This window comes from Bombina bombina, chromosome 1 (assembly GCF_027579735.1).
Source record: "Bombina bombina isolate aBomBom1 chromosome 1, aBomBom1.pri, whole genome shotgun sequence".
Lineage (NCBI taxonomy): Eukaryota > Metazoa > Chordata > Amphibia > Anura > Bombinatoridae > Bombina > Bombina bombina.
Window position 1 is genome coordinate 1576237036 of NC_069499.1, and position 11128 is coordinate 1576248163.

Consider the following 11128-nt stretch of genomic DNA (forward strand, 5'->3'; position numbering starts at 1 on the left):
GAGTGAGAGAAGTTTAGAGGCAGCAGGGGCAGATGGGTTGTCAATGGGGATGTTGAAGTCCCCTAGAATTAGAGCAGGTGTATTTGTGGAGAGAAAGGAAGGAAGCCAGGCAGCAAAGTTGTCAAGGAATTGGGAAGTTGGTCCAGGGGGGCGATAGATAACTGCCACTCTGAGAGAGAGAGGGGAGAACAGGCGAATGCAGTGCACTTCAAAGGAAGAAAAGGAGAGAGATGGAAATGGGGATAGGTACTGAAAGGAGCAGGAGGGGGAGAGTAAGATGCCAACACCGCCACCGTGTCTCTCACCTGGCCTACATTATATTTATTAACCCCTAATCTGCTGCCCCCGACACCGCCGACACCTACTTACACTTATTAACCCCTAATCTGCCACTCCTAACATCGCCCCAACCTACCTACATTTATTAACCCTAATCTTCCACCCCCAACATTGCCGCCACTATACTAAAGTTATTTACCCCTAACCATAAGTCTAACCCTAACCCTAACACCCACTAACTTTAATATAATTAAAATAAATCTAAATAAAACCTACTATTTATAACTAAATAATTCCTATTTAAAACTAAATACTTACCAATAAAATAAACCCTAAGCTAGCTACAATATAACTAATAGTTACATTGTAGCTATCTTAGATTTTATTTTTATTTCACAGCTAAATTTGTATTTATTTTAACTAGGTAGACTAGTTAGTAAATAGTTATTAACTATTTACTAACTACCTAGCGAAAATAAATACAAATTTACCTGTAAAATAAAACCTAACCCGAGTTACACTAACACCTAACCTTACACTACAATTAAATAAATTACATTTATTAAATACAATTAACTAAATTACAAAAAAACAAACACTAAATTACACAAAATAAAAAAAGAAATGATCAAATATTTAAACTAATTACACCTAATCTAATAGCCCTATGAAAAATAAAAAATCCCCCCAGAATAAAAAAAAACCCTAGCCTAAACTAAACTGCCAATAGACCTTAAAAGGGCCTTTTGCGGGGCATTGCCCCAAATAAATCAGATCTTTTACCTGTAAAAAAAAAAAAATACACACAACCCCCCAACAGTAAAACCCACCACCCACCCAACGAAAGAAAAAATTTGGGTTCAGTGTCCCTTTAAAAGGGCCTTTGTAGGGCATTGCCCTAAGTTTAACAGCTCTTTTACCTGTAAAACAAAATACAAAGACCCCCCCAACAGTAAATCCCACCACCCAACCAACTCCCCAAAATAAAAAAACCTAACTCTAACAAAAACCTAAGCTACCCATTGCCTTGAAAATGGCATTTGGATGGGCATTGCCCTTAAAAGGGCATTTAGCTTGTATAGAAATAGCCCAAGCTCTAATATAAAAAAAAAACATCCCAAAAAACCCTTTAAAAAAACCTAACACTAACCCAAAGTTTTTGAAGTCCCGCTTGAACGATCTTCATCTAGGCGGCGAGAAGTCTTCATCCAGACGGCCTCTTCAATCTTCATCCAGGTGGCATCTTCTATCTTGATCTCGTCGGCACGGAGCGGGTCCATCCTGAAGACATCCGGAGCGGAGCATCCTCTCCATACAGTCGCCGCCGTACACTGAATCTTCAATGCAAGGTACGCGATCCAAGATGGTGTCCCTTTCATTCCTATTGGCTGAAAAATTTGAATCAGCCAATAGGAATTAGAGCTGCTAAAATCCTATTGGCTGTTCAAATCATCCAACAGGATTTAAGCAGCTCTCATTCTATTGGATAATGTATTTAGTTTGAAATAATTCCTATTTAAAACTAAATACAAACTTACCTGTAAAATAAAACCTAAGCTAGCTACAATGTAACTATTAGTTATATTGTAGCTAGCTAAGGTTTTATTTTACAGGTAAGTATTTAGTTTTAAATAGGAATTATTTAGTTAATAATTGTAAATTTAATTTAGCTCTATTTTAATTATGTTAGGGGGTGTTAGGGTTAGGTTTAGGGGTAGGTGTAGGGGTGAATAGTTTTATTTAGTGGTAGGGATGTGGGAGGCCAGAGGTTTAGGGGTTAATAACTTTATTTAGTTGCGGCGATGTCGGGGAGTGGCGTAATAGGGGTTAATAACTTTAATTTAGTGGCGGCGATGTTGGGGTGCGGCGGAATAGGGGTTAATAACTTTAGTATAGTGGCGGCGATATCGGGAGCGGCATATTAGGGGTTAATAACTTTATTTAGGTTACAGCGATACCGGGAGCGGCAGATAAGGGGTTAATAACTGTAGGTAGGTGGCAGCGATGTCGGGGGCGGCAGATTAGGGGTTAATAAGTGTAGGTAGGTGTCGGCGATGTCGGGGGCGGCAGATTAGGGGTTAATAACTGTAGGTAGGTGGCAGCGATGTCGGGGGCGGCAGATTAGGGGTTAATAAGTGTAGGTAGGTGGCGGCGGTGTTGGGGGCAGCAGATTATGGGTTAATAAGTATAATGTAGGTGGCAGCGATGTCAGGGGCAGCAGATTAGGGGTTAATAAGTGTAGGTAGGTGGCAGCGATGTCGGGGGCGGCAGATTAGGGGTTAATAAGTGTAGGTAGGTGGCGGCGGTGTTGGGGGCAGCAGATTATGGGTTAATAAGTATAATGTAGGTGTCGGCGATGTCAGGGGCAGCAGATTAGGGGTGTTTAGACTCAGGGTTTATGTTAGGGTGTTAGGTTTAAATGTAGCTTTTCTTTTCCCCATAGACTTCAATGGGGCTGTGTTACGGAGCTTTTCTTTCCGCGATCGCAGGTGTTAGACTTTTTTCTGACCCGCTCTCCCCATTGATGTCTATGGGGAAGTGTGCACAAGCACTTCAAAACAGCGTTTGTTTTGTGTGCGGTATGGAGCTTAAAAACCCTATATCGCACGCACAAGCCGGGTTTTAAAAAACTTGTAATGGCAGCGCTATAGGGGATTAAATAACGCAACTTTTGTTACATTCGTTACTTTCCCTATAGCACTCAAAACTCGTAATCTAGCTGAAAACTCGTAATCTAGCTGAAAACTCGTAATCTAGCTGAAAACTCGTAATCTAGCTGATTGTGACTCGTTTTGTATTTCTAGTCCAAAAAATTCATTTAAAAAAAAAACATTTATATTTTTGGGAACAAAAGATGGTTATTGCAAAAAACTAAATTTTTATAAAAAACTTGAACCCCCCCATAAAAAACACAACATAAATAACATTATAAAAATAAAATAGATCTGAACATGAACCTGGATGACAAAAGAGAAATTATAACTTTTTAGTTTTGGTGAGAAGAATAACCGTTTAATTGTTTATTGTAGCCTGGGTCTTCTGGGGTCTGTTGGTCCCTCTCTGTCCCTTATAATTGATAAAAGGGAATCTAATGTCCTCTCAGTTTGGCTTATTGCTCTATTTATTATTTGTTGTTGTTTTTCTTTGCCCATTTGCCTCTGCCATTGAAACATCTCTCTTTTGCAGATGTCCTTTCTGTCATTTAATCTCGACTTTCTCCTTTTCAACTTCTGTTGGTTTCTCAGATATGGCTGCCCAACGGTCAATATTAGTTGTTATCAAATTTTGCATCTCTCTGTTGTCCACTCTTTGTTGCCTGGCAAGTGCAAGCATCTCATTTAAGCCCACTTTGCCTAATAGTCCCCATCACATTGAATTGCATTATTGTGGCATGGATTGTGGCAGACCCTGCACTAATTGGCTAAAATGCAAGTCAATAGATAACTAAAAGTCATGTGATCAGGGAGGGGGCTGTCAGAAGATGCTTAGATACAAGTTAATCACAGAGGTAAAAAGTATATTAAAGGGACAGTATACTGTAAAATAGTTTTTCCCTTAATGTGTTTACAATTGCTTTTTTTACCAACTGCAGAGTAAAAAATGTATGAAAATTAGCTTTTTAAGGTTTATTTCTGTATATTAAAGCTCTGATTTTGTGTTTTGAAGCCACAGCCTAATAAAATAGGTTGAGCTTGTAGGTATAATCAGATGTCATTATTGTATCACACTGTGTACATATACATGTCTGTATCTTATATCTGTAGGTATAATCAGATCTCATTACTGTATAACAATGTGTACATATACATGTGTCTTTATGTTATATCTGTAGGTATAATCAGATCTCATTACTGTATCACATTGTGTACATATACATGTGTCTGTATCTTATATCTGTAGGTATAATCAGATCTCATTACTGTATCACATTGTGTACATATACATGTGTCTTTATCTTATATCTGTAGGTATAATCAGATCTCATTACTGTATCGCATTGTGTACATATACATGTGTCTGTATCTTATATATGTAGGTATAATCAGATCTCATTACTGTATCACATTGTGTACATATACATGTGTCTGTATCTTATATCTGTAGGTATAATCAGATCTCATTACTGTATCACATTGTGTACATATACATGTGTCTTTATCTTATATCTGTAGGTGTAATCAGATCTCATTACTGTATCACATTGTGTACATATACATGTGTCTGTATCTTATATCTGTAGGTATAATCAGATCTCATTACTGTATCACATTGTGTACATATACATGTGTCTTTATCTTATATCTGTAGGTATAATCAGATCTCATTACTTTATCACATTGTGTACATATACATGCTTCTTTATCTTATATCTGTAGGTATAATCAGATATCATTACTGTATCACACTGTGTACATATACATGTCTTTATCTTATATCTTTAGGTATAATCAGATCTCATTACTATATCACATTATGTACATATACATGTGTCTGTATCTTATATCTGTAGGTATAATCAGATCTCATTACTGTATCACATTGTGTACATATACATGTGTCTGTATCTTATATCTGTAGGTATAATCAGATCTCATTACTTTATCACACTGTGTACATATACATGTGACTGTATCTTATATCTGTAGGTATAATCAGATCTCATTACTGTATCACATTGTGTACATATACATGTGTCTGTATCTTATATCTGTAGGTATAATCAGATCTCATTACTGTATCACATTGTGTACATATACATGTGTCTGTATCTTATATCTGTAGGTGTAATCAGATCTCATTACTGTATCACATTGTGTACATATACATGTGTCTGTATCTTATATCTGTAGGTATAATCAGATCTCATTACTGTATCACATTGTGTACATATACATGTGTGTTTATCTTATATCTGTAGGTATAACCGGATCTCATTACTGTATCACATTGTGTACATATACATGTGTCTTTATCTTATATCTGTAGGTATAATCAGATCTCATTACTGTATCACATTGTGTACATATACATGTGTCTGTATCTTATATCTGTAGGTATAATCAGATCTCATTACTGTATCACATTGTGTACATATACATGTGTGTTTATCTTATATCTGTAGGTATAACCGGATCTCATTACTGTATCACATTGTGTACATATACATGTGTCTTTATCTTATATCTGTAGGTATAATCAGATCTCATTACTGTATCTTACTGTGTACATATACATGTGTCTGTATCTTATATCTGTAGGTATAATTAGATCTCATTACTGTATCACACTGTGTACATATACATGTGTCTTTATCTTATATCTGTAGGTATAATCAGATCTCATTACTGTATCACATTGTGTACATATACATGTGTCTGTATCTTATATCTGTAGGTATAATCAGATCTCATTACTGTATCACAATGTGTACATATACATGTGTCTTTAGCTTATATCTGTAGCTATAATCAGAACTCATTACTGTATCACATTGTGTACATATACATGTGTGTTTATCTTATATCTGTAGGTATAACCGGATCTCATTACTGTATCACATTGTGTACATATACATGTGTCTGTATCTTATATCTGTAGGTATAATCAGATCTCATTACTTTATCACACTGTGTACATATACATGTGTCTGTATCTTATATCTGTAGGTATAATCAGATCTCATTACTGTATCACATTGTGCACATATACATGTGTCTGTATCATATATCTGTAGGTATAATCAGATCTCATTACTTTATCACACTGTGTACATATACATGTGTCTGTATATTATATCTGTAGGTATAATCAGATCTCATTACTGTATCACATTGTGTACATATACATGTGTCTGTATCTTATATCTGTAGGTATAATCAGATCTCATTACTTTATCACATTGTGTACATATACATGTGTCTGTATCTTATATCTGTAGGTATAATCAGATCTCATTACTGTATCACACTGTGTACATATACATGTGTCTTTATCTTATATCTGTAGGTATAATCAGATCTCATTACTGTATCACATTGTGTACATATACATGTGTCTGTATCTTATATCTGTAGGTATAATCAGATCTCATTACTGTATCACATTGTGCACATATACCTGCTTCTTTATCTTATATCTGTCCTTAAAACAATCACCAATACTTTGAGAGAACAATGGAAAATCAACATTTTATTACCTTATCTCTGCTTTATCACACTGGGAGTGTAATTTCTTCTGCTGGCTGTGTTTGCAAAGCTTATCTATAGCTGGTATGCGCGGCCACAAACTTTCAGAATAAGTGGGAATACCACAGGCTAAATTAACAATTTCAAATGCCAATATAAGGGTAAAGGAGCTACTTGTAAACAATTTAATACACTCCAGCAGGTGAAGTGGATCATTGGGAACAAATTAAAGGGGAGAAAATTTTTAAGTAAACTGTCCCTTTAAAGGAACATAATACTCATATGCTAAATCACTTGAAACTGATGCAGTATAACTGTAAAAAGCTGACAGGAAAATATCACCTGAGCATCTTTATGTAAAAAAGGAAGATATTTTACCTCACAATCTCCTCAGCTCAGCAGAGTAAGTTCTGTGTAAAAAGTTATACTCAACTGCTCCCAGCTGCAGGTAAAAAAAAAAAAAGAAGAAATGAACAGCAGCCAATCAGCATCAGCAGTGCTGAAGTCATGAACTTTTACTGTGATCTCATGAGATTTGACTTGACTCTCATGAGATTTCATTGTAAACTTCCTTTACCTGATTGGTGAAATAAGATGAGAGTGCACAATGCTCATCCCTTCAGATGTCCCAGGACAGACACACTAAAATGCTGCTTAGAAATCCTTTACAATGGGAGGTGGCTACTGAGGAACTTTTGAGGTAAAATATCTTTCTTTTTTACATAGAGATGTTCAGGAGATATTTTCTAGTCAGCTTTTTACAGCTATGCTGCATCACTTTCAAGTGTTTAAACATTTGGGTATTATGGCCCTTTAATATAACAGTGTGGGTTATGCAAAACTGGTAAATAGGTAATAAAGGGATTATCTATCTTTTTAAACAACAATATTTCTGGTGTTGACTGTCCTTTTAAAGGGATACTGAACGACGAATGACTGTTCCTTTAAGGGACGTCATCCAAGATGGCGTCCCTCGAATTCCGATTGGCTGAAAGGATTCTATCAGCCAATCGGAATTAAGGTAGGAATTTTCTGATTGGCTGATGGAATCAGCCAATCAGAATCAAGTTCAATCCGATTGGCTGATCCAATCAGCCAATCAGATTGAGCTCGCATTCTATTGGCTGTTCCGATCAGCCAATAGAATGCGAGCTCAATCTGATTGGCTGATTGGATCAGCCAATCGGATTGAACTTGATTCTGATTGGCTGATTCCATCAGCCAATCAGAAAATTCCTACCTTAATTCCGATTGGCTGATAGAATCCTATCAGCCAATCGGAATTCGAGGGACGCCATCTTGGATGACGTCCCTTAAAGGAAGACAACGGAAGAAGAGGATGGATCCGCGTCGCCTGCTTCAAGATGGACCCGCTCCGCACCGGATGGAAGAAGATCGAAGATGCCGCTTGGAGAAGATGTTTGCCGGTCCGGATGTCCTCTTCTTGCCGGATAGGAGGAAGACTTTGGAGCCTCTTCTGGACCTCTTCAGCACCGGATGATGGATCGCCAACCCCCGCTTGGGTTGGATGAAGATGTTGGAGCCAGGACGGATCGGTGATACCTGGATGGTGAAGACAAGGTAGGAAGATCTTCAGGGGCTTAGTGTTAGGTTTATTTAAGGGGGGTTTGGGTTAGATTAGGGGTATGTGGGTGGTGGGTTGTAATGTTGGGGGGGGGTATTGTATTTATTCTTTTACAGGCAAAAGAGCTGAAATTCTTGGGGCATGCCCCGCAAAGGGCCCTGTTCAGGGCTGGTAAGGTAAAAGAGCTTGTAACTTTTTTAATTTAGAATAGGGTAGGGAATTTTTTATTTTGGGGGGCTTTGTTATTTTATTAGGGGGCTTAGAGTAGGTGTAATTAGTTTAAAATTGTTGTAATATTTTTCTTATGTTTGTAAATATTTTTTTATTTTTTGTAACTTAGTTCTTTTTTATTTTTTGTACCTTAGTTAGTTTATTTAATTGTATTTATTTGTAGGAATTGTGTTTAATTAATTTATTGATAGTGTAGTGTTAGGTTAATTGTAGGTAATTGTAGGTAGTTTATTTAATTATTTTATTGATAGGGTAGTGTTAGGTTTAATTATATCTTAGGTTAGGATTTATTTTACAGGTAATTTTGTTATTATTTTAACTAGGTAACAATTAAATAGTTCTTAACTATTTAATAGCTATTGTACCTGGTTAAAATAATTACAAAGTTGCCTGTAAAATAAATATTAATCCTAAAATAGCTATAATATAATTATAATTTATATTGTAGCTATATTAGGATTTATTTTACAGGTAAGTATTTAGCTTTAAATAGGAATCATTTATTTAATAAGAGTTAATTTATTTTGTTAGATGTAAATTATATTTAAGTTAGGGGGGTGTTAGTGTTAGGGTTAGACTTAGCTTTAGGGGTTAATACATTTATTAGAATAGCGGTGAGCTCCGCTCGGCAGATTAGGGGTTAATAATTGAAGGTAGGTGTCGGCGATGTTAGGGAGGGCAGATTAGGGGTTAATACTATTTATTATAGGGTTAGTGAGGCGGATTAGGGGTTAATAACTTTATTATAGTAGCGCTCATGTCCGCTATGCAGATTAGGGGTTAATAAGTGTAGGCAGGTGTCGGCGACGTTGAGGGGGGCAGATTAGGGGTTAATAAATATAATATAGGGGTCGGCGGTGTTAGGGGTAGCAGATTAGGGGTACATAAGGATAACGTAGGTGGCGGCGCTTTGCGGTCGGAAGATTAGGGGTTAATTATTTTAAGTAGCTGGCGGCGACGTTGTGGGGGGCAGGTTAGGGGTTAATAAATGTAATACAGGGGTCGGCGGGGTTAGGGGCAGCAGATTAGGGGTACATAAGTATAACGTAGGTGGCGGTCGGCAGATTAGGGGTTAAAAATTTTAATCGAGTGGCGGCGATGTGGGGGGGAGCTCGGTTTAGGGGTACATAGGTAGTTTATGGGTGTTAGTGTACTTTAGGGTACAGTAGTTAAGAGCTTTATGAACCGGCGTTAGCCAGAAAGCTCTTAACTCCTGCTATTTTCCGGCGGCTGGAGTTTTGTCGTTAGAGCTCTAACGCTCACTTCAGAAACGACTCTAAATACCGGCGTTAGAAAGATCCCATTGAAAAGATAGGATACGCAAATGGCGTAGGCGGATCTGCGGTATGGAAAAGTCGCGGCTGAAAAGTGAGCGTTAGACCCTTTAATCACTGACTCCAAATACCAGCGGGCGGCCAAAACCAGCGTTAGGAGCCTCTAACGCTGGTTGTGACGGCTACCGTCGAACTCCAAATCTAGGCCTAAGTTTTTCCATTGCCCTTATTGTGGCATTTTAAATAGTTTATTTAGCCTGTGGTATCCACACCTATCCTTAAAGGGACACTGAACCCAAATTTTTTATTTTGTGGTTCAGATAAAGCATGCAATTTTAAGCAACTTTCTATTTTACTCCTATTATTAATTTTTCTTCGTTCTCTTGCTATCTTTATTTGAAAAAGAAGGCATCTAAACTTTTTTTCTTGGTTCAGGACTCTGGACAGCACTTTTTGATTAGTGGATGAATTTATCCACCAATCAGCAAGGACAACCTAGGTTGTTCACCAAAAAATGGGCCGGCATCTAAACTTACATTCTTGCATTTCAAATAAAGATACCAAGAGAATAAAGAAAATTTGATAATAGGAGTAAATTAGAAAGTTGCTTAAAATGTCATGCTCTATCTGAATCACGAAAGAAAAAATTTGGGTTCAGTGTCCCTTTAAAGTTTTTGGCCTCGAGGTCAAGCTGTGTAAACACAGCAAGCAGAAGAAATTACACTCCCAGTGGGTTATAGAAGAGATAAGGTAATAAAATGTTAATGCTCCATTGGTGATTGGTTTATGGACATATATAAGATACAGACACATGTATATGTACACAATGTGATAAAGTAATGAGATCTGATTATACCTACAGATATAAGATAAAGACACATGTATATGTACACAATGTGATACAGTAATGAGATCTGATTATACCTACAGATATAAGATAAAGACACATGTATATGTACACAATGTGATAAAGTAATGAGATCTGATTATACCTACAGATATAAGATACAGACACATGTATATGTACACAGTGTGATACAGTAATGAGATCTGATTATACCTACAGATATAAGATACAGAGACATGTATATGTACACAGTGTGATACAGTAATGAGATCTGATTATACCTACAGATATAAGATACAGACACATGTATATGTACACAATGTGATATAGTAATGAGATCTGATTATACCTACAGATATAAGATAGACACATGTATATGTACACAATGTGATACAGTAATGAGATCTGATTATACCTACAGATATAAGATACAGACACATGTATATGTACACAGTGTGATACAGTAATGACATCTGATTATACCTACAGATATAAGATAAAGACACATGTATATGTACAGAATGTGATACAGTAATGAGATCTGATTATACCTACAGATATAAGATAAAGAAGCAGGTATATGTACACAGTGTGATACAGTAATGAGATCTGATTATGCCTACATATATAAGATACAGACACATGTATATGTACATAATGTGATACAGTAATGAGATCTGATTATACCTACAGATATAAGATACAGACACATGTATATGTACACAGT